A 23751-nucleotide genomic window follows, 5' to 3' on the forward strand; every position below is an offset into this window, starting at 1 on the left:
GCGACCAGTGGCTTGCCACTGGTCTGCAAGACCAGTTTGGATTACTATCCATCACCTGTCTCTTCATTACATTCACCAGAACTATGTTTGGCCAGCCTGGCTGAAGACTTATGACAATTTGGTTCAACACCAAACACCACTTCTGGACCAGGCAGGGAGTACTTGTAGGTCCTGGCCCCTCTATAATTTTCCTGTCCGTGCCTACTGAGCTTCAATTTTGGAATGGGCCCCTACCCAAATCTGCCACTTGCTATATGACTCTGGATAAATATCATAACTGAGAGGCCACAAACCCAGTTACCTACAGGGACCAACCAGGTGGGTAAGATAGATCTAAGTGGCTACCTATGAGACTCAGCAAACTAGATTGCCATCATCACTCAGGCCTGGGTGGTTATCACCATGCCAGACCATGGGACTCTTCTGTTGTGTAACAGGGGAGAAAAAGGAAGAAATGAGCATGGGAAACCAGCTGATTCTGTCAGCTCCCTGTGTTACTCCTCACCTCTAACTCCAGGCATTTTTATGGCTTCTCTGGAAGAAGCCATATGGGTGATATGGGTGATATACGGCCACGCCAGATCACGGTTTCTCCTCTCCGTTACTTTCCCTACAGCTCCTGAATGCCTCAGTAAGATTTCCAAAAAACTGTTCTAGCCCCAGCTTAGTCATGGATGTTCTCTGTGGCTTGTTAGTCCAGTTTACTTAACGTGCTTGCTTTTTTGGTGAGAAAGTCATGGGTTTGTTCTAGTTGACTGTATTTGATTTCAAGGACAGAGAAGGCTCCCTTTTCTCACCAGCCATATCTCAAGTGGGGTCCGTGGAGAGAAAGAATATGTGGAACACAAATCCATCATAGCTACCAGGGAAGCCGCTAAACATGGTTTTGAATTCACTCACCATTCTGGGCTCTGTCCTGTAGAATGAAGGTGTTAAGCTCTGTGGTCACTGGTATAATACAGCTGAGCACTCCTCAGAGTAAGGGAATGTTAGAATGGAACTCTTCCTGCCCCTCTTTCAACTGAGAAGCAAGATGACAGACTCAGATATCAAAGTGCATGAGACAGACACTCCCTTTCCCGATTAGTACATTTAAAAGGAAATGTCTCCAAGAATCTGTTCCATAATCCTTGAACTACTCCAGGAGATCAAGATAAGATTAAGGAGGAACGTATCTTTAGACAGAGGGAATAGGATGAGTGTAGTGGACATTGTTAATGCCCTTCCAAATCCCTTTGACCAACTGGCCCCCCCTCCCCCCACCCCATAGCTGCCTCCTTCTCTGGAGAATTGCCCTCAGCCAGACAGTACCTGCCACCTGCACACTCCTGCCCTGAGCACCTCAGCAAACCTTGGCCCAACTATCAGGAGGATATGAACTGAACTCCTTGCCTCAAGGTGGGACTATCTTTGTGATGTACTTTGAGCTGTAGGGTTTTCCCTCTGGGATCAGATCGAAACTAGTCTCCAGCTAGGGTTACATTCCTGCTTACCTTCCCCCTTCCCCAAGCTTTATCCTGTTTTTGCCACACCTCTTCTAATGAGAACATTTTTTCAATAAATCACTTGAACAATAATCCTCATTTCAGGCTCTGCTTCTAGAAAGATTGACCTAAGATAGTGAAGTGTACCTCCTAGACATTGGGGGTGGGTCTTGAAGACGGAGGCTCCAAGGCAACTACTTGGACAGCTTTGAAGTACTCCCTGTGATCGAGAGACAAAGAGAACTGGTCCCTCACTCAGGCCTGAGGAAGGCCACGTGGCCTGTGAATGGCATCTGACTCTCACCAAGGAGCTCTAAAGGCAGCTGCCTCAATGATGGAGCCGGGAGGGTGCTGCTGCATAGAGATGGCCTGACCCCAGATTGTGGGCAGGTAAGGACTACATGAGGGCAGAATGGACCACTGTGGGTCAGGAGGAAGAACAATGTGGAAGTCTTCTTGGTCCAATAGGGCTGTCTGGAGGGGCACAGAGACCTCAACTAAAAGAGCCTCCTCTTTTCAGGTGTTCCTCAGAGTGAAGAAAGTGCCAGAGGTGGCCACCAAGAATGGAGATCAATCATCCCAGGTTGTGGGAGCTGCAAGAGCAACAAGAAACCTCTGAAGGACCCAAAAAATTCCCACAGGTGAAAAGAATCAACTGTGACCACCTGCCAACCCCATCCAGGGGTTCCATCTTTAATTTTTTTTTTTAAGATTTTATTTATTTACGAGAGAGAGAATGAGAGACAGAGAGCATGAGAGGGAGGAGGGTCAGAGGGAGAAGCAGACTCCCTGCTGAGCAGGGAGCCTGTTGTGGGACTCGATCCCGGGACTCCAGAATCATGACCTGAGCCGAAGGCAGTCGCTTAACCAACTGAGCCACCCGGGCACCCCAGGGGTTCCATCTTTAATCATTGCCAGGTTCATCCAAGTGAAGGCCCTACTTTGACCCAGCTGGACAGAAATCACAGGTGGCACAGGTGAACTGGGAGAAAGGCGAAAACAGAAGGACCACAGACTACGCCCCACCGCAATCTTGTGAAGCAGACCAGGGCTGGAGAAGGGGTGATGGTTTAACCCTGACTTCAAGTTTGGATTTTTGATTAGTATGTGCAACTGAATGTATTAATGTTCTAAAATGAGACTGGTTTACAACTAAAAGTGACTAATACCAAGAGTGATGCAAGAAAGACTTTATTCATGGACAAGAGAAATTGATCTCCACTGAATTTAGTTTAAAGTGATGGAGGGAGACAAAAATAATGTTTGGATCACATTCCGTGGGTCAGCCTTGTGCGACATATGGTTACATAAGCGGGGAGCAGCAGTGGCTTCCCACTGCTTCCCGAAGAGAAGCCCTGGGCTGATTCAGTCAGCTGCATCCTCAGTCGGGCTCCCAGGATAAAAATATCTATTGGATAAGAATCTGAAACATCAGGTTCTGAAACTTTTGACTGGCCAAGTGCCAGGTGACTCAGAGCTGTGCAGTGTAACTAAATGAGTCACATCATCCCTCTCTATGCTCTGGAAGAATCTGCTATCTTTAAAATGGTGGCAGCCTCATTTCATGGCGCTGGTTGGGAATTTGTGTGTTCTTTCTTGCTTTGTTGAGCACGTGTCAGGTACTGAAGATTAAAGAACAGAGAAATAAGGACCTCACTGGCAATGATACAATTTGCTATGTGCTCTCATTTTAGTGCTGAGGAGGGAATGATTTTAACAGGGGTGATGATGAAAATGAGGTTGATCAGGGACTACTTAAGTGAGTGGATCACAAATTTGCTGGAACATTGGAATCACCAGGGATACTTTAAAAACCATCATGCTCCATCCTTGGGAGATTTTGATTTATGGGTCTGGGCTGCTGCCTGGGCATCAGGATTTAAAAAGCAAGCAAACAAACAAACAAATAAAAACTCCCCATATAATTCTAATATGCAGTCAGGATTGTGATCTACTTTAGATAAACATAACAAAACTAAGTACAGATCTTCCTCGATGTCCCAATAAACCCATCATAAGTTGAAAATATTGTAAGTCAAAAATGCATTTAATACACTTACCCTATTGAACATCATAGGTTAGCCTAGCCTACCTTAAATGTGCTCAGAACACTTACATTAGCCTGCAGTTGGGCAAAATCATCTGGGTGGCTCAGTTGCTTAAGCATCTTCCTTTGGCCCAGGTCATGATCCCAGGGTCCTGGGATCGAGTCCCGCATCGGGTTCCTTGCTCAGTGGCGAGCCTGCTTCTCCCTCTGCCTGCTTCTCCCCCTGCTTGTGCTCTCTCTCTCTTTCTGGCCAATAAATAAATAAAATCTTAAAAAAATCATCTCACACAAAGCCATTTTAATAATAAAGTGTGGAGTATCTCATGTAATTTATTGAATACTGTACTGAAAGTGAAAAATAGAGAATGGTTGTATACGGACAGAATGGTTGTGAGTTGTTGACCCTGGTGACCACGTGCTGACTGGGGGCTCTGGTTCGCTGCCTCTGCCCAGCGGCATGAGATAGAATCAAGAATACTGCTAGCTTGGGCAAAGATCAAAATTCAAAGTATGGTTTCTACTCAATGCATATTGCTTTTGCACCACTGTAAAGTTGAAAAATCACGAGGTTGAACCATCATAAGTAGGGAACCATCTATATAAGGGTACCAAGATGATAAATGTATTAAAATTTTATTTTTCACAGTTTATTAGAAATTTTCATTTTATGAAATGAAAGCCAATGACAAAGATTTCAATGTATGCATGAACTTTTTGCAATCTTTTGTATTTCTCTTAAGATATCCAACTGATTAATTAAAAAAACACTAGCATAGGAGAGCCTGGGTGGCTCAGTCAGTTAGACATCTGCCTTCAGCTCAGGTTGTGATCTCAGGGTCCTGGGATGGAGCCGCATGTCGGGCTCCCTGCTCAGCGGGAAGCCTGCTTCTCCTACTCCCCCTGCTTGTACTCTCTCTCTGTCAAATAATTAAATAAAATCTTTTAAAAAAAATTAATTAAAAAACACTAGCGTATGTTATATCCCACCCAAGAACAAATTTTTTTTTCAATTATCAATAGAGTAGATTACCACTTCCACTTTTTTGTAAAATCTATTTTTGCCAAGTAATCCTGGTTTCAAACTATTCTATAAAAACAAATTTCTTATATTAAAGTGTTGAGTATAATAATAATAGGACACATCTATTAATAAATAATAAGTAATCTCTTGATTTTTATCAGGGACTTCAATATCTCTGATTCAATAGCAAAGACTATCTCTAAAAAAAAGTCAATGTACAAGATGCCAAAACATTCAGATTAATTCCTTAGGCAGCTTATTTCTGGGTGTTAGTATTGGAAAGAAAAGATGAAAAAAATACTCCAACAAGATTTTATACAGGTGCACAATATGTTTTTGTTTTCAAAACTTGTATTAGAGCTACAGGTAAAAGTTATTCGGTAGAAACATCTGGGTCCATCATTAGTCACCTAACTTATTTTACATTCTGGAGGCAAAGGTACAGCATGAAACAGCACTAGGTATTTAACTCAGTAACTTAAATCGTTTTTATACACACACACACACACACACACACACACTGCAGCCACATGTAGGCATGATTTTTGTCTATTCCATCAGTGTAATTTATTAGATTTTTTTTGAGAGAGAGAGAGAGAGAGTGAGAGGGAGGGAAGGAGGGAGGGATGAGGCAGAGGGAGAGTGAGGGAGAAAAAGCTCAAGCAGACTGCCCCCGATCTTGGAGCCCAATTCAGGGCTCAATTGTACAACTCTGAGATCACAACCCAAGTCAAAGCCAAGAGCTGAAACTGACTGTGCCACCCAGTTGCCCCTCCATCAGTGAAATTTAGAAGTGGGGGTGAGAAAAAAAAGCATGGTTTTTCGCCCCTTTTTATATCATTATGCACATTGTTTACAACCTATATTTTTAAGTTCTTAACATCAATTTTTCTCCCTATTTTTTTAAGTACTCTTTTCCTTTTTTTTTTTTTTTTTTTGGTTCTTCAGCCTTTCCTTCTATTAACCAAACTGTATTCTCAGTTATAATAGGCCTGTCCACCCACTTGGTTCACTCATTCATTCCTTAACCCACCATTTGTGATATGACAATTAATTCTATTGTAGTCAACTGTCACACCATAGATAATGGCTTCAGAACTTTTAAAAGAAAGGACTCGTTGATTTCTCTATTGATAGAGTGAGTAGCTTGCTTCACAGCCCCACTTTCTGAGAGCAAAGTTTAATCATCAGCAGAGCAACTTCTTAGTGGATAATAAAACTCCAAACCAGTGTCTCTGGGCAGTCCCTCTTCACACCCTCCCACCTCCTCCTCCCACCCACCCCAGCCCCTTTCACCAGGTGGCTGGGAACCTACTGTAAACCAAAGTAACAGACTTAACTGCATTCAGAGGGTGGAGAATCTGAGTCATAAACTGTTCCTCTGCTTTCAAGAAGGGTTTACTTTTTTTATTCCTTCCTCTCTTCTATTTTGCCTTCACCTTCTGACCCCCATTGTTTTGCTCTTCTCTATTTTTTCTTTTCTTCCTTCCTCCTTTATCCTTCTCCTGTACCAACTTATGTCTACAGCCAGGGTTACCAGTAGGCCTACAGACTGGCCCTGAGCCACTCAGTTCTCTCCCAGTTCAGAGCAATGGAGCCTGTGACAATTAAAGTGGTAAATCCTGACCTCCATGGGGGTGCCAGGAGGGAGCTGTATTCTGGGCACTGTGACCACACAGGGATGCAGTAGATTTCCATTTCAGTGGTTTGTAAGCCAGTTCCAAAGGTGAATATCCCACAGCGTTTGGGGCATTGGTAATAAAGGAGACAGACTCTCAAGTCGACTACTTTGAAATGGACAACACAAATTCGGATGTGTGTCAGAACAAAATAATGTTTGGAGGATCCCTGTCATTTCCTTTTCCTGCATGTGCCACAGAGAATTCTGACTTGATTGGTTTGGCTTCCTGACCCTCCCCTGAGGTGGGTCCTGGACCTTGCTGATAAAGAACAGAAAGAGAAGGGGAGAGCAGAGAAGAGAGGGGTTTTATAAAATGAAGTCCTAACCCCTGAAGGTCATAGTATTAGCAGGTGGGGCCTTTGAGAGGTGCTTAAGTCATGAAGGAACCTTCAGGAATGAGATTAGGGCCTTATAAAAGAGCTTATGGATATTTTGAGGTAGGTATGGAATTTTCCCTTTTTCGGTAACTGTGCCTGGTTTTAAGTAGCCCATTGGTTAGTTAGGGCCTATGGATAGTGCCTTATAAAAGAGACCCGAAGAGATCCCTAACCCATTCCCCCATGTGAGCACACAGAAAGAAGGCACCAGCTCTGAACCCAGAAGAGCACCTCTACCTGAGCAAAACTGATCTTGGATATCCAAGCCTCCTGCACTGTGTGAAATAAATTCCTGTTGTTTATAAGCCACCCACTCTGTGGTATTTTCTTATAGCAGCCTGAACAAAGACAGAAGTCTTCAAATCCACATCCCCGGCCCCCAACACACACCCTGTTTCAGTGACTAGGAGGAAAATAGGACTCAGCATACAATCTTACTCAAGGCTTAGATTTATTACAGTAAAAGGATACAAAGCAAAATCAGTAAAGAGAAAAGACACATGGGGTAAATGTGGAGAAAACCAGGTGCAAGCTTCCAAAAGTCCTAAGTCACATAGGATGTGCTTAATCCCCCCAGCACTGAATTGTGAGGATGCATGTGAAGTGTGAGGGAAGCTCATTAGAGACTGGGTCTCAGGGTCTTTATCGGGGGCTGGTCATGTAGGCACTCTCTGCCTGGCATGTACCGGAATTTCAGACTCCCAAAAGAAAAGCAGAGGTTCAGCATAAACCGCATTATTTTATGAACAGTTTAGGCTCAATGAACTATGCTTCTCATTTAGGGAACAGTGGGAACCCTCCCAAATACCAGACAAGTTCCCAGACACCAGGCAAGAGCCAACATTGCAGTCAGGCCTTTCTGATGACGGCAGTCTCAGGCTTCCTAGAACTCCTCTATGCAGTAGGTATGTTTTTATGCCTTCCCCCTGTATCAGTGAAGAAAAGGAAGCTTAGAAAAACATAACAATAAAAAATTAAAATTAATTAATTAATTTTTTAAAAAAAGAAAAGCCAACTACTTAACTTGTAAGTGATGGAATTGAAATACAAACTCAGATCACTGACTCCCAAGCCTGTGTATTACTCTGGAATCACAGTATGCTGGAATTGTACGAAAGAAATTTGAAAGGGACCACAGTTGCAGCAGAACAGGGGGTACTGAAAAAGTTCAGGACATGCCACCCCAAAATATGCTGCTTTGGCATATCAATTATTTTGAATTAAAGGCACTTGAAAATAGCAGGTACAAGAAGGGCACTCTGACCTTTTTTTTTCCCCCTTGAAAGCTTGAGATTTAATTCCCACAAGAAAGATGCCCTCCTTGTGCCAGGAGGAAGAAACATTCTTAATCACCAGAGAAGGGTGTCTAGGCTGTTAAAATAACTTAGCTTCCTTTAGTCTCCATATATTTTAGTTACTTTTCCACATTTGCTACTCTTTGTTCAATCTAGTATGTAAGCACTTAGGCCTCCTCACTTCTTTGGGTATACATTTTTTCCATGAGGACTTTCATGTACATGTAAATAAAATTTGTATGCTTTTCTCCTGTTAAATCTCTCTCTCTCTCTTTTTAAAGATTTTATTTATTTGAGAGAGAGAGAGAGTGCAAGCATGGGTATGGGGAGGGGCAGAGGGAGAGGGAGAAGCAGGCTCCCCACTGAGCAGGGCTGGATCCCAGGACCCTGAGATCATGAACTGAGCATAGGGCAGACGCTTAACCAATTGAGTCACCCAGGTGCCCCTCTTGTTAAATCTATGTTATGTCAGTCCCCGCCAGAAACCTTAAAAGGGTAGAGGAAAGAGCCCAGATGTCCATTGACAGATGAATGGATAAAGAAGATGTGAGATAGATAGATATATATAGATATATATACATACATACATACATACACACACACACACACACAATGGAATACTACTCAACCATCAAAAAAAATGAAATCTTGTCATTTGCAATGACATGGATGGAACTAGAGGGTATTATGCTAAGTGTAATAAGTCAATCAGAGAAAGACAATTATGTGATCTCACTCATATTTGGAACATAAGAAACAAAACATAGGATCATAGAGGAAGAGAGGAAAAAATAAGATGAAATCAGAGAGGAAGACAAACCATAAGAGACTCTTAATCATAGGAAACAAACTGAGGGTTGCTGAAGGGGAGAGGGTGGGGGATGCGGTAACTGGAAGGCACATGATATAATGAGCACTGGGTATTATATAAGACAGATGGGTATTATATAAGCAGTGGGTATTATATAAGACTGATGAATCAATGACCTCTACCTCTGAAACCAATATTATGTTAATTAATTGAATTTAAATTTTAAAAAAAGTTTCCCTCTGACCTAGTAACTCCACTTCTAGAGATGTATCCTAAGGAAATAAATTGATTTTTATGTAAAGAAAAAGGAAGTTAATCAGGGGTGCCTGGGTGACGTAGTTGGTTAGGCATCCAACTCTTCATTTTGGCTAGGGTTGTGATCATGGGGTCATGAGATTGAGCTCCACGTCAAGCCCAGCATTGGGCTCTGGCTTAGCGTGGAGTCTGCTTGATTCTCCCTCTCCCTCTTCCTCTGCCCCCCCTCCCAGCTTGCTCCTGCTATCTCTCTCTCTCTCTCTATCAAATAAATAAATAAATCTTAAAAAAAAAAAGGTAGAGGAAAAATTTTACCTCCCCTAAGGTACATTCAAGAAAGAAGCGTTTTTTCTTTTTAAAAAAATTGCTTTTATGGACCCTTTTAAAAAATTGAGTGTAGTTGACAGAATGTTACATTAGCATAAGGTGTACAACTTAGTGATTTGACAAGTTTATATGTTATGCTATGTCCATCACAAGTGTAGGTACCATCTGTCCCATTACATCCCTATTATAATATCATTGACTGTATCCTTCATGCTGTGCCTTTTATTCCCATGACTTACTCTTTTATGGACCTCCTTTTTGTGGGGGAGGGGGAGGAGCAGAGGGAAATGGAGAGAGAGAACCTTAAGCAGGCTCCACACCCAGTGAGGAGCCCCACCAGGGCTCGGTCTCACAACCCTGAGATCATGACCTAAGCCAAAATCAGGAGTCAGATGCTTAACCGACTGAGCCACCCAGGTGCCCCTATGGGCCTCTTTTTTTTTTTTTTTTAAGATTTTATTTATTTATTTGACAGAGAGAGTGGGAGAGCACAAGCAGGGGAAACAGTAGAGGGAGAGGGAGAGGCAGGCTCCCCGCCAAGCAGGGTGCCCAATGCAGGGCTCGATCCCAGGACCCTGGGATCATGACCTGAGCTGAAGGCAGATGCTTAACCATCTGAGCCACCCAGGTGCCCCTATGGGTCTGTTTTTAACTAGGCTTAGGCACTGGGGAAATGCAAGTTATATTTAATGAATGCAGGAAACCTTGTCATGAATGAGGAATGAATAAAGAAACCAGTGTGACATGGGTGTGAATCCTTAGAAAATAACTTAAAATTACAAAGAGGTCATGGAGCTTTGATTTGTCCCAGCTCCTAGAGGCAATAGTGAGGTTCACACAGGAAAACCAAACCTATTCTAGGTATACCAAGCAGAAAGACATCAACACAGGGAATTCGTAGTTTGACACCGATTGTGACTGTCTCATCTCTCATGCCCTGGGGCTCCATTGACATACCCTCAAGGTAACCTCACTGCCCATTCTTGGGAGAAGAGTCTCCTCATTTCCTAACTCACTCTCTCTAGCTTGGTTTTAGTGTCAATCAGGGACACTTCCTCTAAGAAAATTGTCACTTCTACTCGACTCTTCCCCCAAAGTGTGCTAACTTGACTGTGGCTCACCCCTCCCCCCACCCCGGCTTGTAAATTCCAGTCAGAATGGTACATATTGAGAGAAAAAGGGAAAGAATTCTAGCAGAAATATGAGCTGCACCCCCCTCTCCCCAGTTCTGTCTAAATGTTAACCTGGAATCTGGTGGAGAGAATGAAACAAAGGACCAGATGAGACGCACCAGAGTGCAGCAACACCTCCTTGTTCTCAAGTCATGATGAAAAAATAAAGCTGTCAGACAAAAGAGACTTTTGCAGACTTGAAAGGACCTCATTGAATTCACTCCACGTTGCTATCTAACAGCTTCACAAGATGCTGCTTTTCTTGTCAGAGTCAACCACGGAGGTTGCAGGAACCCATTTTCGTGGTCCTGAGCTTCCCTTCCTACTACTCCTCCTTGTCACCTTTTGTTCACTTTGCAGCTTTTAGGCCATAGGCCATGAATCCCTCCATATTTTCTACATGTAGATTATCGGATGGAGTCAGAGTTGTCTGTGGAATTAATATATTTCATAAAATGTAAAAAGCTATGTCAAAATTAAATATGTAGGTAATCGCTGTCTCCCGAGGCCACGTTCAAGAGTGGGTGGGTGACACCCCCAAGCCGCTTCCTTTTTCTCCAAGGTGGCTAACGTTTTTTTATGGGTGGTGGTGCAGTAAGTTGAATTGTGTCCCCCCAAAAGTTATGTCCAAACCTAACCCCCAGTACCTGTGAATGTGTCTTTATCTGGAAAAATGGTCTCTGTGGATGTAATTAATGAAGTTATAAACCTCAAGATTGGATCATTGTGGATTTAGAAGGGGCCCCAAATTCAATGGTGTGTCCCTGTAAGAGAAATGCAGAAGATGGAAGACAATGTGAAGACAGAGGCAGAAATTGAAACTATGAGTCTACAAGCAAAGGAATGGCAAGGACACTGGCCACCACCATGGAAATCGATTCTCCTTTAGAACTTCCAGAGCAATCAGTCTTCCAGACACCTTGGCTTTGGATGTGTGGCCTCCTGAACTCCGAGAGAATAAAGTTCTATTGTTGAAGCCACACAGATTATAATAATTTGTTATGGCAGCCCTAAGAAACTTATACACTTTGGTATTTCTCATTGCTAGAGTTTACTTTCTATACCCAGTCCTACTGCTACAGTTTCATCATAACAGGGGTTAGCATTTTTTTTTAACATAAAGGGCAAAATACTAAATATTTTAGGCTTACGTGTCACATAGTCTCTGTCAAAACTACTCCACTCTGCTCTCACTGTGCAAAAGTAGCCACAGACAATATATAAATTAATGGACATGACGGTGTTCCAATAAAACTTTATTCACAAGAGCAGGTGGTGGGCCAGGTTTGGCCTATGGGTCATAGTTTGCTGAGCCCGGCGTTAGGATGTTCACCTGTGATGCTGGTGCCCCATTTCTTGGCGTCTTCCTAGAGTCTTCTTTATACCATTTCTCACTGAAGCACTATGGCTTGTTTGGGTTTTTCAAATTCTCTGATAGGGATTTGGCTTTAGTTCTCACTCTCAACCACTGGTTCTTTTAAAATAATCACCTGGCCCAATTTATCTCCTGTTCCTCAGATTTAAAATATTTCCATCATGAAATACATTTTCCTTTTCTCCTTACATCCTACAGTCCCATTTCCATTGTGCGTTTGACATAGTAATGATGAAGGCGTTGTGACTGTCATTTGACAGTGTTGAGTCGTCAGCGGTTGGGGACTGTGCTTCAAAGTGTGTGGGTGGCTTCAAACACTTGGGGGCAAGCAGCTCGACAGCTCTACACTGCTGAGTGGAGGAAATAACAAGAAAAGAACAAGAGGCTGTTTATTGTAAGTAACTTTTATTTTAAGATCAAGCCCAATACGAGGGGAGTTGGGAGGGGAGAAGAAGGAGACAGAGAGACTTCCAAAACAATAAATGATTATTTGGAGGCAGGGAATATAAGCTGAGGGGGAAGGAGGCAAAACAAACATAATGGGATTTTATACTAGAAAATCAAAATCAGTCTGTATAGAACAGTGGAGCTTTAAAATACAAGTGTCAAGGTGAGAGAGGAAGGTTTACTTGGATTCAGAAAGAAATATTTGGGGTTGAAAAGGAGAAGGAAGTCAGAAATCTTCCTCAAAAATCTGAGACAAATAGGCTCTGATCCAGACAGTTCGTCCTCTCTTCTTTTGTCCAGATTAGCCCTTAGTTAGTTTTCTACGGTTGCTGTAATGAATTACCACAAACTTGCTTATTTAAAACAACAGAAATTTACGCTCTCCCAGTTCTGGGGGCCAGAATTCTGAAACAAATATCACAGGCTTCACCAGGGCTGTGCTCCCTCTGCAGGCTCTAGGGGAGAAGCAGTTCCTTGCCTCTGTGAGCTCTGGTCACTGGGGTCTTCCTTGACTTGTGGTCCCATCACTGCAGCCTCGGCCTCCGTGATCACATGGCCTCCCCCTTTTCTCTCTGTCAAATCTCCCTCTGCCTCCCCCCATAAGGGGACAGGTGATGGCCTTTATGGCCCACCCAGATAACCCAGGATAACTCCCCATCTCAAAACCTTTCATTTAATCACATTTGCAAAGATCCTTTTTTTGGCCATAGAAGGTAACCTTCATAGGTTCCAGGGACTAGGATGTGGATATCTTTTCGGTCGGTATTTTCAGCCAACTACAACCCCCAACCTTTATACCCACAACAGTGAAAAGCAATGTAGCTCACAGGTTCCGTTTCCTCCAAGAGCAGTTTAGCAAGAATTTTGAACAGGATAAGGGAATGGGAGCAGAAGGTTGGCTCAGTTTGTCAAATATTTCTTTCAACCACGATACATTTCAGCCCCTCTTCATCGACTGACTCCCCACATATCCACATGGCTGCCTTCTCTTTAATTAGGCTCTGCAGTAGGGAGTGATTATGGAAAGGACTTAAAAAATATAAAGGTGGGTGACAATTTAAATAGGCAGAAACCCAGGAAAATTTTCTACAATGAACATTTTTCTAAGAAAAAAAAATATTTCTAAATATGGACACAGGAGAACATGGACTCTAGGGATGGGGCCCACTGTACTGATACATACCCACCCACTTCCTCTTAATTTCAACATGCCTATAAAATCATACAAAACCAGGAAGCATTTTAAACTGCTTTCCACCTGAATATCCTGCCACGTGCATCTCAAACTCATTACGTGTAAAACAGGACACAATACCTCCCACCACCAGCATGTTCTTCCTTATTCATTGTTACAGCCTGAAAGCAGCTGTGTTAATTTGAGATCCATGAGCTTCAGAATTGGAAACCCCATGAACTGTATGCAGACATTTTTGTATATGTGCATTGGTGCCTTTTCCAGGGGAGAAATCAATAGCCTTCATCAGATTCTCCACAGAATCTTTGACTTCAAAAGGGAAAGAAAAGTCAGCCCTGGCAGGGCACTCAGTCAGATCTACAGAAACGTTGCTGCATAACCTCATGAATTTGCAATATAGAATGCCCACTGCTTTGTTTTTGCATGCATTTGCCAAATTTGCATGCATTGTCATCATAAATTTGCATGATAGCTGGCTGGGAGTCACAGTAAAACAAATTTTGCACCATTCCCTTCCCCCTAGGTAGGGCTACAAGTCCAAGATCAAGATCTTCTCTCCAAAGAAATGGATTTTGCTCTTAAGAACAAGGAAGCAAGGGACCATAATGAATACTTTTTCTGTGTCTAAGAATTATTTTGACATGCCAACACATACCAAATAGACTTCCACATTCTTGGAATGCTTGCCTCCACTTCCTCCAACTTCACCTAATTCATCCTCAGGTCTCAGCTTAAATATTTCTTTCCCCAGTCAACACTCCTGGGACAAGATCAAAGACTCAAGTTTTGAAATATGGGTCTTGTTGCTTACTGAATATCTATATGAAGGGAAGGAAATTGACCACGAGCTAGAAACTGGAGACTGTCCCTCTGGTCTTAACTCTTGAAGCAATCCAAGATTTCCCTCCAACTCCATCCTTTTCTGGAATCACTTTGGTATCCACAGGAAAGGTAGGGCTGGTGCTCAGCAGCAAACAGACTTCAATAGGCCATTGTATCAGAAAAGAGAATCATATGGACATTTTGAAAACAAGGAGAGTCACAATACTCCTTTAGAAAACTAATAAGACCAAAAAGACTATGTCATTGAAAATAGTCATGATGAAGTTTCAAGGGAATAAAACATTAAGAATTATTTTCACTAAATTTTTAATATTTAGAAAATTTTAAGGTCTACTGATTCTAGAGGGACCAGTTTCCCTTTCACAATCTGTTCTTATATCAGCCCATATATTTTGTTTGTGGCATTAGCACAATGACATCTGTATAATTTTATGTTTACTGACTTTCTTTTGCACTTGTCCATAGCTCTGCAAGAGCAGAAGCCGTCCATCTTGTTAGTGCTTAACAGTGCCGATTTCGGTCGATACCAAAAAATATTTGATACACAAATAGATGCATTAATGAATTAATATAGAATTGTGATTGTTTCTCTTCCCCAGAGAGAACTGTCCTTTGCCCAGAGCAGTTACTGGTCACATTGGATGGGATTCTCGAAGTGGGGTGGTTCTGCATGCCTCTCCTTAGAGCGGGGTTTCTCAGCCTCAGCATCGTTGCCGCTCTCGGCAGGGTGGTTCTTTGTTGGGGGTGGGGGGGCTCTCCTGTGCTGTATGCTGTTTAACAGCAACCCTGGCCTCACCTGCTAGATTGCACAAGCACCACCTTCCTTAAGTTGTGACAACCGAAAGTATCTCCAGACTTTGCCAAATTGAAAAACAATGCTCCAAGAAAGAAGAGAATCGCAGGAGGTGTTTCTGAATCTGGGACAAGAGTCGGGGGGTAGGATGAAGAAGAGGAAAACGAAGCTGTGGTTGAAGGCCGGAAAAGCTATGCGTCTGAGGCTCTCCCTGCAGAGGCAGTTTTTTGGGTTTTTTTTCATTTACTGTAATAAATCTGTACGCCAAAAAACCCTTGGTTTTTATACTTTGATGTTATTAGTTCTTAATTCCTTGCTGAAAACATCTCTTGAACAATTCCAACTTTATTTCTGTTGAACTAAGAAGAGGAACTTAATTTTGTGTGTGTGATTCAGCAGGACAGTTCCCTGAGGCTGAGACAGATGGGAACCGAGAAAAGATTACAGAATTGGGGCAGCTGGGACGCAGCTCCCGACACACCTGGGCGTGCTCGGTGATGGCTTCAGACAGCCTCCTTCAGACAAGCAGCAAACCACACGGAAAGGTGCCTGGAACGGAGTCAGGAGTCAAGTTCTTTAGAGGGTAGGTGCTAGAAATTTGCTTAGTCATCTGAGTGTCCTGTTTTCTCAGTTCTGGATCTTTCTAAATAAAGCATGAGAGAAAGGGGGAGTTTAGAAGGGATAATGGTTTCTGATGAAATGGGAAGAAATACTTTTGCTTTAAAAATTAATGCAGCTATTCCTGTATCCTGGGGCACTGCAGAATTCATTGCTCATTGTTAAGGAATGTACAAAGAATGAAGTTGCAAACGGACACAAACTAAAATTGAAATGTACAAAGACCGCATACTTTGTATTTTCTGTAATAGACCTAATCCTCGTGAGTCCCATCCCACTGGGTAGCAGCCAGTTTGGGGGCGGGGTGGGGAGGACACGTGAACTTCTCTAATGAATGGTGCACTTGCTTTAAAATATTCTGTGTTGACAAAACATTCTATTGATTGAAAATTAAACTTCCCGTGGGAGCTGGATTTCTCCTTTCCCTTCCCTTCCTCAAGGAGGCATCCGGGTGAAGAGGAAGATTGCATCTCGCTGGCACTAGGGAGATGGGGCCAAGGCTGGCCTGGTGCCTGTCCTTCTGCTGTCTCTACAGCAGTCCACCTGGTCCTGTCCTCAGGTAGGTAACAGCTGGTGCCCACTAAGGTGGGCTGGGTCTGCTCTCCTTCAGAGTATCCTGCAGGTGGTAGCTGCTAAAGTCCACAACTGAGGAACTCATCTCGGTCTGTTCTGAGTTTGGTTAGGGTCACCCTGGGGACTCGGCCCTAGCTCCCCCCAACTTGCTGGTTGCTGTGCATCCACTGGAAGTCCAGCTACTAATCCCAGATGTTCGCCATCCCACCTTGAGTTTCCAGCAACAGAGCTTCTTGGCCTTATTTCACATGGTGATAACTTGTGGCCAGTTTCTCAGCCTGAATCTCGTCTATTTTCAGCAGCCCCAAAGGGTATTTGAGAACTTCTAGATTCCTAACATGCCATTCAGACCCTAAGGAGTCAGGAGCTCTACCTCAGATGTCTCTTTGCACATCTCCCTCTCTTTTTTGATATTGACCCTGTGCATGGCACTGCTAAGCAATAACAACACAGCTTGTGCAGAGCTTACAGACAAGTGCAAAAGAAAGTCATGAAACATAAAACTTAATTGTAATTGTGATAATGCCATAAACAAGGAAAAAACAAAAGCCCCTATGCTGTCTGCCCTCCTCTTACTGATTACCTCCCTCCTTCCGGACATCAGCCTTGGAGAAGATAGGAATGACACAGGCTCTCCCAGCCTTACTACCTGTTCTACCTCCTGTGTCTCCCTTCTTCTTCCCATAATCCCTCAGGGCAAGTAGTGGGCTGTCCACACCTTCACTTCCCAATCCCCCTATACCTTTGTAGCAGGGACTAGTCTTACTCTGAGTTCTCTCTCTCTCTGGAATAATGCTTCCATTTTAGCCCACCAGACTCTGTTCTTGATATGTTAATGATGGCTCAAGAAATTTAGAAAATCATCTCATCTCTTGAAAAACACTGTCTTTTAAGACAATTATTTAGTCTCCCAACTGCTCTGGAAGTCAAAAGCTGGGTATCGATTTCCTCTCCTCTTTGCATTCCTACTGCTACAGTCCTAATCCTCCCCAAAGCCAGCAGTCAGCTCTGGCAGAACAGAGAACTGGCTACGCATAAAAATTATAAAAGATAAAAGTGTAAGTCATTAATAAGAAAAAGCACAAGATAAATCCTTGTTATTTCCATTTCACACATTGATGGGGTGTTTTAGGTGTGGGAGACAAGGCCCAGGGCCAGTCCTATGGAGTGGAGAGGCTGAGATAAGGCTCAGCATGATAAAGTCAAAGTGCTTCTCACGGGGCTATGGAGTTTTTTCTCATGCAAAATGACGTCTAGGCTTATCTGGATAGATATAAAAAGTAGAACTTGTGTAAGAGAGGAAATGGGAAAAGGAAACCTAGAGAGTTAGGGCAATCCACAAAAACTTGGCAGGAAAGCAGGCCTGAGGGAGAAGGATGGCTACCAGTAGGACACTCCCTGTGGGGCTGCAGACAGTAGAAATAGGGGTGTCTGAGGTCTGATTTCCTCTCCATCTGCTCCCATTGTCGCGCTTGTCATAGCATTCCCTTGGAGAATGTAAGTGCAGCTATGGTCCTATTGAGGGAAGAAATAAACCAGAAAGAAATGGAGATTTGGTAATAAAATGACCAGAAGTAACTGAGAAGAATCTGGGAGCAGGAATTTGGGGTGAGAGCTGACAGGCTACAACTAGGACAGGTATCTTCCCTAGCTCCTTCCCACATCTGAGCACTTCCAGCTCTATGTGAAGGAGATCAAGTTTTCTTTCTTTTTTTTTTTTTTAAGATTTTATTTATTTGAGAGAGAGAGAGAGCACGAGCAGGGGGAGAGGGAGAACCAGGCTTTCACCAAGCCAGGAGCCCACCTCGGGACTCGATCCCAGGACCCTGGGACGATGATCTGACTGAAGGCAGATGCTTAACCAACTGAGCCACCCAGGTGCCCCAGGGATCAAGTTTTCTAATGGTAAATGCTAATGTGGTAGATTAAAAATGGCCACCAATTCTTGGTTACTTCCCACATAGAGAAGTGGTATTTATTTCCCACCATCTTACATTTGGTTTGGCCTTGTCATTGCTTGAACCAAGAGAATGTGGTGATAGCTATGCTGTGCTGATCCTGAACCTAAGTCGTTAAAAACCTGGCAGTTTATGATTTTCAAAACTCTGTGCCACTACATAGCTATTGTAGAGAAGGAAAATCCTCCTAGGAACCTTAGCCCAGTTGGAAGCACCTTGTCTGACAAAAGTTAGATTAACACAAGAAAAGCAAACAGAATGTAACACACACACACACACAATCATTCAGCAATGAGTCACTCAAAGAGGTGATTAGAACTTTGGCTTATATAGTATCTTAGCAGAGGAACAATAAAATTTTAGAGAAATGACGAGACAAAGGAAAGAGACTTTGTTTGCAGGGCAGCAGACTGGGGAAGGTAAATTATATGGGAAAAATGATAGATAAGGGCTAGCTCTAGCAAGATTTGCTATATAGATTCCTCTGGTGTAGTCTATGGGCTGATAAGGGTCTAGACTTGTCTCTGGTGATTAACTTCTGTCCTTCCTGGTAGAGAGGGGAGGGGGGATACCTTTAGAAATTTATGTCCTGTTTTTAGACAAATGGGAAAAAAGAGAGTTTTTCTTGTATCTACTCTTCTCAATTGCCTTTAGCTCAAAATAATCCTTATGCTGAAGTGGCATATTTTGGGGTGGCATATTCACCTACTCTTCACTAGGTCTAGAAAGATCTCATAGAGAAACCACATGAAAAGATCAGATGGAGACTGACAAGCTCTGGGATGACCTGGAAAAGGAGAGAGACCCAGCCAAGCTCATCCTTCCAGCCATCCTTTCCAAGACGCCAGACATGTGAGTGAGCCATTGGATACTGCAGCCCTGGCCATGACCTGATTGTACCGACATGAGAAACCTCCAGAAAAGACCAACAGAAGAACATCTTAGCTGATCCCAGTCGATTCACAGAAGCATGAGATAGTGGTTGCTTTAAGTCACTAAGTTTTGGGGTGATTTGTTATGCAGCAATTGATAAGTGGAACAGTGGGGTAGGGCCAAGGTGGCAGCAGTGAGAGAGACTGTGGTGTATTGTGCATCGGCTCTTACATGCCTCCATCCGGAAGTGACAGGTGAAATTTCCATTCCTATTTTATTAGCTAAAGCAAGTCCTACAACCATGCTTAACTTCAGGGAAGTTATGTCCAGGAAAGAAAGTTCATGAGTGATATCTACCACCCCACCTCTAGCAGCAAGGGAGGCTGGGGAAGCTGAGCAGGTTTGTAATGATTTGTTTTACCTGATCATGATTCATTACCTAGGTCTGGGCACACTGCAGCCCTGAACACAATCAGGATACTGTTGTCCGGGGTGAAGGCAGGAATACATACAGCATTTGTTTCAAGAGGGGAGTAGGTAAATAACAGAGAGATTGCAAAGGCTGCCACCGGCTCTTGCACCCTGCCCTGACCCTGGCCCCACTCACTATGCTTGAGCTCTCACCATCCTCACACTTTCAATCCATATATTTGGAATTTGAGTTTGGAACAAGCCTGGATGGGGAAGAGAAAGGGAGAGAGAGAAGGGAAAAGGGAAGAAAAGGAGGGATGGAGAAAAAAGGCAGCAGTTATGTACGTGGGTGTGAAATGAAAGACAGGCCTTGAGTGCTCCTGACTCTGACTTCAGAACTTTTTCCACCATTTAGGGGGAGAAAATAATTAATGTTTGCACAAAAATGTTAAACAGAAAGACAAAGGGAAAGGGAACATTTCAAAGAAGTGTGAAATGTGTGGCAGTCTGGGTGGTCTGGTTGAAAAAGGAAAAACAAAATTCTTCTCAGGTTGTACTTTGGAAAAGTCTTGGAGGAATGGAATGGAACATTCTGATCTAAGGCTTATGCCTTGAGTGTTGTTCTCTCTATCCACGCTCTAATGTAGATAATCTTTGTTTCTTTCTCCCCTTTCTTTTAAGTTCCCAATTCAGCTCACAGGTTCTTCCCTGCTGGTCAAAATTAAATCCAAAATAGCAACTCTTTTTTTATTTCCATATTAAGTGAAAGATAAAATCCTAGGAAAATGTTTAACCATCTTCAAAAGACTTTTCATATATTGTCCTCAAGTGAACTTTATTTCATCCTTATTTTACTTATTAGAGAATCGGGGCTAAGAGAGGTTAATTTATCCAAATGCACCTAACACATATGAAACTAGATCTAGTCACCTTCATAATCCCTTAAGTTAACGACCAAAATACTCAGACTTTCAAAAAGTTATTTGGTGCATTGTTCTCAATTGAACCTGGGATCTAGAAATTGTCTAGATAGCTTGGCCAGCATTTGTTGTCTCATTCAGGAATACTACTTCTAGTTCCTCCTTCTGATGGAACTGACTTTAGTATCTTCGCACATCTATATCATTTTTGCTTTCTCTCTACTTTTATTGTCATCCAAATGTTCCCCCACTGTATTCCCAACTAGCAGTTATGGGTTTCCACATGTGTGGATATCTCAAGTCATGCCCATTCATGGCCAAGTCTGTTTATGCTGAGTCTACTCACTCAATTTTATGATGCCTATTAGGTATATTTCCTGCCTTATATTGAAGCCTCAAGTTCACCTAGTTTTTGCCCCTGCTTTGCTGTCTCTCCCACTCCAGCCCCTTCAAATAAATCACACTACCCACAAAGCCTGCCCTGGGCTTCGGTAAAACTTTGATGGAATTCATCATCACTTTGCCCTGATTTTCAGATCCATGGCTCTTACATTTCCTGGTTCTCTTGGGCCCTGAACCTAGCTCCTGTTTTCTGCCTAGTCCTGTTGGTTAGTGGCATGAAGTTGCTCCTCCAATTTTGTCTATGTCCATACTAATGAATGCCTTATTGAAGCATCTGATAATAATGAGAACTGCCATTAGTTATGGGTCTACCATGTGTCTACCTCTGAGCTAAACATTTTATGTATTATTGCATTTACTCCTGTAGGGGAGGAAAAATAATTTTCCCTCTACTCTTCTAAGTTCTCTGCTGGGAACTCTGTAACAAATAACAGATTAACAAAAGAGATACAAACAGAAATTTATTAACATGTATACCTCATATATGAATGGGAGACACTCAGTAACTCTCAGAGGTAGTTTAGAGTTCGGGCTTAAATATTATTTTCAGCTAAAGACAAAAGAGAGAAGGGTATGGGGTAAATCAGTTATGGGGAGATGAGCAGGAAAGGTAAACAAGAATAAGTTTTGCTATGCAGACTTAAGTGCCTTCTCCATTGATGGGTTGAGTTCCTTGTGATTTAGTCATTCTTCTCCCCCTGGGGCAGAGAGGCAGCCGCCCTTACAAATGGAGATTTCCTTATAAATGTAAAGTTCCCTTACAAATGGGTAACTTCTAATCTGTTTTCAGAGCTTCTCCTTTGTCTGCTGTTTCTCAAAATAATTCTTATGCCAAAGAGGTATATTTTGGGGTAGCACATCTTACTACCCTTCACTCCTCATGACAAACCAGCCAGGTACTTTTATTCCCTTCATTTTCCAGGAAGAAGGAACAGAAGCTGCATGAGTACTGGGAAACATCCTTCATATTTTAATTAAAGCTCTTATCTGGACACCTGGCACTGTGCTGGGTTCTCTACATTTGCTACCTCGTCTGATCTTCCCAACAGACCTGCAAGCTGTCCAGGCATTCTCAGCTCTACTTTTTTTTGGTGGTGGGGGCGGTGAACACTGAGGCTCAAGGAGGGTAGGTGACTTCTGAAGCAGGCCAATGTTTAAACTCCAGTCTCCTCTCTAGCCACACTGGCCTGCTTGCCAGACCCACTTCAGGAACTCTGTCCTAATTGTTACTTTGCTTCAGTGCTCTTCCCCCATATCCACACTCCTCCCTTCCTCACCTCCTCCACATATTTGTTCAAATGTCACCTCTCAGTGAGGATTTCCCTCCCCCTCATATTAGAGCCCCACCCTCACTCATGGCTGTCCCTCACCTCTTCCCTACTTTATTTTTCTCCATAGCACTTACCACTCTCTGACACCACACATTTTAGTTACTAGAATGCAAGTTCCAAGACAGAATTTTTGTCAATTTTGGTCACTAGTATGTGTACATTTTTTGAGAAATATTTGTTGAAAGAATGGATGAATAAATATCTAATTACAAAGCCTATACCCTTTTCACGACGATATTCTCAGATCCTTTGTGTCAATCGTATCTTCTTTTTGCCTCTAGGCTACTTAATAATGCTAAGGAATTTTTTTTAAATAAATGCCTCCAGTCAGTATTGTCAAGGAAAAAAAGAAACAAGTCCAACCTATCCTGGGCCTGGAAACTGGGCTAGCAGCAGTTTTTGGCTTTATCAAAGAACATTTATTACGTGCCTTCTTGTCTGTGATGCTCTGCTAGGTACTATGCAGAAAATATTAAACCAGAATGCTTATCTCTGGCTCCATCTCCCCCTCCAGTTGGCTGGTTACTGGGACAGCCAGCATGGGTGCGGATAAACAAATGGAGTACCCACAGCACGTACAACCCAGACCAGAATGACAGGTGTTGGGAGCCAATGTTTACAGGTCAGTCAATCAGAGAGCAAATCCATGGAGTTTCATTATTAGACAGGATGGGGTTTCCAGAAATCATCCAAAGAGAGCTTTTCCATCCAAAATCTGTTTGGATTTGGGGGGCTATTGCTGAGAAGCAGTTTATCTCCTACACAGTGAGCTTCCTTTACAAGTTCATGGTTTGGTTCCTGGCTGCAAACATTTGACTGAGGAAGCCACAATAACCGTAATGCTGGAAGAACAACGTGCGGCATCCCCTGCCCTTGGGAAGAACCCATTTTTCATGGTTCCATGCAGATCTTGGGCCCAATGCCAACTCTTTTTTAAAACTAATTTACTAATGATGCGTGATGATGCTATAAGCTGCTGGTGATGGGGACGACTGTCATCATTTAGCATTCTTTAAGCATCCTACGGTGAATTGGGGATTTTTAACTGCATCCACTCTGTTTATTACTCTTCTGTTTTATGCATATACTCCAAGTGTGTATAAACAAGACAGTATTATAAAATATTAAAAATATAAGCACATTAAAGTAACATGGAGCCAGCTTGATTGCCAGCAACAAACCCAGCCACCACCAACATAGTTTTAGAGCCTTTTGTCTGCACACCAGTGCTATGAGGGCAGTTGTATGAAAAGTAAATTATGCCAATTAGTTGGGGCGCCTGGGTGGCTCAGTTGGTTAAGTGACTGCCTTCGGCTCAGGTCGTGATCCTGGAGTCCCAGGATCGAGTCCCGCATCGGGCTCCCTGCTCGGCAGGGAGTCTGCTTCTCCCTCTGACCCTCCCCCCTCTCATGTGCTCTCTCTCATTCTCTCTCTCTCAAATAAATAAAACTCTTTAAAAAAAAATATGCCAATTAGCACTTTACATGCATAATTCCAAAATTAATTGTACTAGATTTTAAGCTCCTTTAGAGCAACAATAAT

At 42.8% G+C, this 23751-nt stretch overlaps 1 long non-coding RNA gene across 2 annotated transcripts; it reads left to right on the plus strand.

The window, feature by feature from the left end:
• Window positions 1-12144: 12144 nt before the first annotated feature.
• LOC115942510 (uncharacterized) lies at window positions 12145-22416 on the plus strand. Of its 2 annotated transcripts, XR_004077130.2 has the most exons (6): window positions 12145-12239; window positions 15520-15706; window positions 16182-16300; window positions 18992-19124; window positions 19589-19682; window positions 21801-22416. It is a non-coding gene; the product is annotated as an uncharacterized LOC115942510 (long non-coding RNA). The 2 variants fall into 2 exon arrangements; XR_004077129.2 differs by lacking the exon at window positions 19589-19682 and having other exon boundaries at window positions 15523-15706.
• Window positions 22417-23751: the final 1335 nt, after the last annotated feature.

Source organism: Leptonychotes weddellii, chromosome 5, assembly GCF_054177405.1.
Source record: "Leptonychotes weddellii isolate Sample4059 chromosome 5, ASM5417740v2, whole genome shotgun sequence".
In the NCBI taxonomy this organism is placed as follows: Eukaryota; Metazoa; Chordata; class Mammalia; order Carnivora; family Phocidae; genus Leptonychotes; species Leptonychotes weddellii.